Consider the following 6753-nt stretch of genomic DNA (forward strand, 5'->3'; position numbering starts at 1 on the left):
AAACAAAAGCCTACAGTGGCCTTATCCAGAAATGTATGTCTCTTTGTTGCAATTGGATTTCACTACCTTTGTCGGTAGGTAGGTAACATGCTTCATTCTAGGTCACCTGGAAATGGCGCTGGTCTTTGCCTTGATCCAAGTTCTTATGTCTTTCAATATTGTTTTTCTTTATGATATTATTTTCATTTTATAAATTATTCTCCTAGTTAAGCTCATTTCACTCTGCATCAGTTTCTAATTTCCAGGATTCTCTGAAATTTTGTCTCTTTTTGCATTTCTTACAGTTCAGTAATATATCATTACATTCATATATCTAAATTTATTTCACCATTCCTCTTTGCTTTTCTTTTCCCTCCTTTTAACCTTCCCTTTAGGATTAGAAAGTTTGTTTTGCTTGTGACTATTTCCCGCTCAGTATTATCCTCCCTTTTAATTTTCCTCCCCCGTTCTCACTTGTTTCCCAGTTGAATTTGATTTTTTTCTTCACCAAACTCTGCATGTGTTCAATTCTGCTTTCAGTTAAAAGGGGGTATGTTTGGTTTTTTTTTTTTTCTGATGGCCTCACTCCCCACTAACCCTGATGCCTAATTAATATGAGGGTCTACTCAGCCATTCTCTGTAATATAACATCAAAATGATGATACTCTTTATTCCTTCCTCCATCTTTGTTCCTCCTTTTCTTTTCTCACAACCCAGTTATGAGAAAAAGCAAGTTCTACCCCCTTCCTCCTTTCTATACTAGTGTATTACTTTTATCCTGCTTTCTCTTTCCCCTCAGAAAAGAGTCAATCCATCCCCAGGTCCTCTGTTTTTGTTATAGAAGAAAAGGATTTTTGTTTGTTTTTGAGGCAGCCGACGGCACAATAGATATAATACTTGGCCTGGGATCAGAAAGACCTAAGTTCAAATTTGACCTCAGACACTTATTAGCTGTGCAGTCCTGGTCAAGTCACTTAACCTATATCTACCTCAGTTTCCTCAATTGTAAAATGGGGATAATATATATAGCACCTCCCTATCAGGGTTGTTATGAGGATCAAATGAGATAATATTTGTAAAAAGAGGCAAATACTTATTCTCTTTTCCTTCCCCTTATTTAACTCCCTCATTTTCTTGGAAGACGATAAGGTTCTTCTTTCCCTACAAGATAGCCCTTTACTCCAATAAGTCACCTTTTTAGGTTCCTCTTGAGTCTTGCTTTTGTATTTCAAAGTTTCTGCTCAGCTCTGTCTTTTTTCATCTGGAACACTTGAAAGTCTTCTATTCCATTAAAGGTAAACTTCTTTTTTCCCCTATAAGATCATATTCAGCTTTTCTGGGGAAGTTATTCTTAGCTGTAAGTGTAAGGGGATTTGACCTTTGAGTGCCCAGATCTCCTAACAGGGAACCACACCATATCTTACTTTTTCCTAATACATGAGTGGGAGTGGACTCCTTTGGCTGTGTTGTAAGAACAGGCTCCTTCTTTAAAACTGGCCAGACTGAGACAATCTCTCTCTTTTATGTGTGCTCTTTCCCGTTTTGTCCAGAGGATGAAAAGTACAGCTTATTCACATCATGGGAGACATGAATAGAAGAACCAGGAAGGGGGAAAACCTTCCCTCTTTCCCTTTCTTTTGCCCTCAGCTCCTATTAATGGGCCTGAGGGTCTTCATTTCTGTTCTTTTTCATTTGTCCTCAGTTTTAGATGCCGGTTATGATTCCCTTCAACTGGAAGTTTGAAAGTGACCCCCAGAGTCAGGATTCCCAGAGGGATGCTGCAACCAACCAGCTTGAACAGGGAAGCCCAGAGAAGCCTAGGTAACTGGGACTTAAGCTTGAGGTAGGTTTTGGACTCAGCAATAAGACTGGACTCATTTGAAATCAAGCTAATTTATGAACCTAATCCTCTTAACCTTCACCAGAGACTGAGGTCGTACAAGGGGTAGGGACTAAGGGAGAAGGATTAAACCCATGTTGAAAAAGAAAAGTTTGTGTATTTGTTATTATGAATTTTGGTGTAAATACTCCTTTGTAAGTTAATCATACTGTTAATGGTTAAATGGAGCTGGAGTACAGGAGGTCTACCCCCTATATAGCATTATCATCTGGGGCTAGATCCAATGGCAGAGAGCCTCAGCACCCTCCAGTCTCCCTTAAGGTATCAGAGAACCCTAGGGGAGGGATGAAGTATAATATACCTTATCTTTAGGCAATGGGGGCCTGGGATATTCATTGTTATATATGGGGCCTTGTCTAATATTAAACTGAACTCTTCACTTTCGTGGGGTCCTTTGGAGAGTTTGTTGTTTGTTTTTAGATTTTAGATATTCTACACTACAAGATCCTAGAGGAATTTGGCATGTATTATTTTTTTTTAGGCTATAAATATACAGTCGATTTTTCCCCAGTGCTTATTCCCTCACAAGTCAGTTCCATTGGTGTAATTTTGCAGACTTTTCATTTGTTGATAACTTAATTGTTTAAATATTGATACTTTTTGAATTATTGAATTCTATGTAAGTTTTACTATACTGATATGTTGGTTCTGTGTAAGTACTGATATACTGATAGTAACATGAGAAATCTGTAATCACTAGGTTGCTGCTGTCTAGGTGAAATGTTTCTATTGTTCTTTTGAATTTAGAGACCTATATACTACTTGCCTTTTTGTGAAAACTTCACAAGGACTAAAAGGACTGAAAATCTTTCAGCTTCTTCGGGTGAGATGCCAGTGCCTAAAATCTGTAAGTAGTTGATATTCTTTGCTACTCCGCTAAGTGAGCCTACTTTTCTTCTTAGACTAATGAACTTGTAATTCCATTTGGTTTACCCAGGCAGTACCTAGGATCTGTAGGAAGAATTTTGGTACCCTTTGGAATAAGGTCCCAGAGGAAATTGTCTAGACTTCTATGTGGATGGCCTATGGTCCAGAGGATTCTAGAGAATTTTGGTGTGTAGAAAGGCACATTTTTGGTCCAGACCCCAACTGGATGGTCTTATGCACTGAGGGAAATCAATGGAAGAGTTTTCAACCAGGACTATTTTCTCATCTAAAAAAAGTGATAACACCTAGTAAATACCTCATCCCAAATGATCTCTGGTAGAGCTCTTTGTATTGTGGAAAACTCATTGTGGACCAGGTTTCCATCTGACATGGGAAACCAATTTTCTTTGCCTTCTTTGCTTTTTATTTTATTTGTGGATTGAGAAAGGTCATATAAGCTAAGGCTAAGCAAGCAGAGATATTTGGTAAATTTTGTAAAATGCTTCCATTTTGTTGAATCTGCAGAACTTGGTATTTTGGGATGTGATTTTCACTGTGCCTATGGGATTGTATATTATCATTTAACATTGACTGTTTTTGAGACTTTACTGTATGATACAAGTTGTCAAGTGAGTGGACATTGTTTACAACTCCCCAGAGAACAGAGAAGCATTCTGAATTTGGGACAAGGACTGTTCAAAAACATCTCTGCCTATTTGTTAGGGATGACAAACAGGGAAATATGCAAGGTAGCTTGAACCTTGAGTGGGTGGGAAAGGACTCATTTGACTGGCTGTGTAGCCAGGACAGGTGCCATCTTTAAAACTGGCCAGACCAAGATAGTCTCTTTCCATCAAATCCAGAGGATAAAGATCAGAGTTCACCCATAGCTTGGAAACCATGAACTGAACCAGGAGTAGGGATATATTTTCCTCCACCTTCTTCTCTTTTATCTCAGCTCTGAGAATTGGACTGGCGATATCTATTTCTGTTCTGTTTCCTTTGTTCTCTGTTGTTTTAGGAGCTGGTGATCCCTACTAGAGCAGGATTTTATGCCATAGTGACCTTGGAGTCAGGACTTAAGGTGAGATTTGCAGCCAGTCAGCCTAATAGGAAGCCCAGAGAAGGTAGGGGGCTGAAAATGGGGTTTGGATTTGGAACTATGTATATGTGTCTTATAGAAATTGAGTTAAACTGTTTTTATACTTGTTATACCCTTTGAAGTAAATACTCCTTTGTAAAAGCTAATGCAATTGTTAGTAATACTCATATCAGCTAATATTGATATGATATTTCTATGTGCCAGGCATTGTGAAAGGCATTTTACAATTATTACCTCATTTGATCATCATACAACAGCCCTGGGAGGTGGGTGCTATTATTATACAGATGAGGAACCTGAAGCAAACAGAAGTTAAGTGACTGAAGCTGGATTTGAATTCAGGTCTTCTGATCCCAGGTCCTGTACTTTATCCTCTGTACCACACAGTTGTCTCTGCTGTCAGTGTTTAAATGGAACTGGGGTATAGGGATACTATCCCCTTCAATTGAACTAACACCATCAGGGGGGACTAGAGCCATTTGCAGAGAGCCTAGATACCTAAAGTCCCCTTAAGGGTAATAGAAAACCCTGGGGGAGGGGTGAAATGTAACATGCCTGGCCTTTTAGGCAGTGGAGGCCAGGATAGTCATAATTTCACTTGGCCTATTATATTTGCCTTTGGGAATATTGCATCCTGCCAGGGAAGAAGAGGAGCTTCCTTGTGTCTCAGACTGCCTGGACTACCATTCCATCTCACTCCCTTCTTTTGTGACCTCCTGAAATTCCACCTTTACCAGTCACCTCACCTGAATCTGCCCTCAGCTGTATTTCATACCTACCCCTTACCTTTTCCAGCTTTCCACTGCTGAATGCCCTTGGAGAATCTGAGGCTGAACCCTTAGGGATGATTATAATATACTTGAACTTATTTCTTAATGAATAACAAACTTGGATCACTCCCTTCCCCTCCCTCCCAGGGATTCCATGAACCTCTGGCTGTCATTGTTCAAACACTGTCCTCTGTCTCTATTCCCCATGCTTTCAACCAAACATCCCCCAAGTCCCATTCTAAAGCTATCCACCCCCTTTACCATGCTCTTTAGAGTACCTGATCCATAGGAACAAACTTGCTTTCATATTAAAACCTTTTCTTTTCTCACTCTATCTTTGTGACTTGGCTCCTTCCTGACATCAGAGCTTCTCAGGCCACCCTTTCTAGTACTTGATTGAACTTTCATCCATACCCCCCCTTCCTACCTCCACTCAGGACTGGTTGAGCTGGGGAAGTTGCAATATTCCTTGCTCCCCATTGCCACTTCCAAGCACTCCTTATACCCCAATTACTAAGTAATTTCTCCTCTTTTGAGTTTGATTCAATCCATATTTACCACCAAATTGAGATTCTGGTAGCTCTTATTTACTGACCTCCAGGAAGTTCTCATTCTTTCCTCAATTAGTTCAATGCCTGGCTCACAGTCTTTCTCTCCTCCCTAACTTCTGCCCTCATACAAGGGGATTTCAATATATATATGTTGATAATCCCTCAATCACTCCTACCTTCCAGTTCCTATTCTTGCTCATTTTCGATAATCTATGGCTCTAACCTCCCTCAGCTACACAGTGTTGGTCATACCCTTTGTCTTACCATCACCCACAAATGCACCACTTCCATGTTCATGAACTCAGAAATTTTCATATCTGATAGCAATCTGTTGTCATTTCACCTCCCCCTTTGCCCTTTTCTTTGTCTACACAGTGATGTCCAATCCTTCTATACGTCAGTTCTCTCTCAGGCCATCGCTCCTGTACTGCCTACACTTTTCCTCGCTCTCCATCTTGACCTTTTGGTGAACCAGTTCAACTCTACATTATCCTCTTGATTCCCTTGTCCCTTTATCTTATTATCAAACTTCCCCTGCCAAGTTTTAGCCTTGGATCACTCCCACCATCTGTTGCCTTTGTATTTTTCCCATGCTACTAAAGAAAAGTGGAGAAAATTGTGAAACCATTTTGACTGGGTCCACTATGAATTCTTGTTACATAGCTTCGACTGGGCTCTCACTGCTGCAAGGCAATCCTTTTACATCTCCCTAATCAACTCACTATCCCATTCAATTTAGTGGCTTTTCCAAACCTTTTTTATCCCTCTTCAAACCTCGAGTGGCTCCCTCGCTCCCTCTTCCTCTCCACTGAGAGACATTTGCCTCATATTTCACTGAAAAAAGTTAAGGTTATTTGCCAAGAACTGCCTCTTATCTCCTTCTTCTCACCTCATATCACTAAAGTGCTTTCTGCCACTATCTTCTCCTTCACTCCCATTCACAAAAAGAAGTAATCCTTCTTGCCAAGGCAGATTTCTCTACATACACAAGTGATTCCATTCCATCCTATCTTCTCCAGCATATTTCCCCCTTTATCATTCTTACTCTCTCACTGATCTTTAATTTCTGCCTGTCTAGTGGCTCCTTCCCTAGTATTTAGAAATATGCCTGTTTCTTCTCTGTCCTCAAAAATTCCTCATGTGATCTCTTTATCCCTGCTAGCTATTGTCTTATTTCTCTTCTCCCTTTTGTTACTAAACTCCTTGAGAAGGCTGTCTACAATTGGTACCTCCACAGGTCGTTTGCTCTCACTTTGTTTTTAACTCTCTTCAGTCTGGCTTCTGACCTCATTAACAATTGAAACAGCACTTTCCAGAGTTACTAATGATCTCTTAATTATCCAATTTTCTCAAACCTCATTATCCTTGACCTCCCTGAAGCCTTTGACACTATTGCTTACCCTCTTTTTGATATTCTTTTTTCTTTAGGTTTTTGTGACACTACTTCCTCTTTATTCTCCTACATGTCTGATGATTCCTTTTGCTGGATCTCCATCCAGGTCACTGCCTTTAGCTGTGTGTGTTCTGTTCTGGTTTCCTCTTCTCTTCTCTTCTCTTCTCTTCTCTTCTCTTCTCTTCTCTTCT

At 40.0% G+C, this 6753-nt stretch overlaps 1 long non-coding RNA gene across 1 annotated transcript in view; it reads left to right on the forward strand.

The window, feature by feature from the left end:
* The first annotated feature begins 1684 nt into the window (after positions 1-1684).
* LOC138168476 (uncharacterized) overlaps positions 1685-6753 on the forward strand; it is a 7407-nt gene continuing 2338 nt past the window's right edge. Inside the window, exons 1-3 of the long non-coding RNA XR_011170110.1 lie at positions 1685-1822; positions 2627-2726; positions 3768-3830. This is a non-coding gene — a long non-coding RNA (uncharacterized lncRNA). The remainder of the gene's footprint in view (positions 1823-2626; positions 2727-3767; positions 3831-6753) is intronic.

Source organism: Petaurus breviceps, unplaced genomic scaffold (genome assembly GCF_028583685.1).
Source record: "Petaurus breviceps papuanus isolate PSGF00001 unplaced genomic scaffold, PetGlider_PUasm1.0 37, whole genome shotgun sequence".
Lineage (NCBI taxonomy): Eukaryota > Metazoa > Chordata > Mammalia > Diprotodontia > Petauridae > Petaurus > Petaurus breviceps.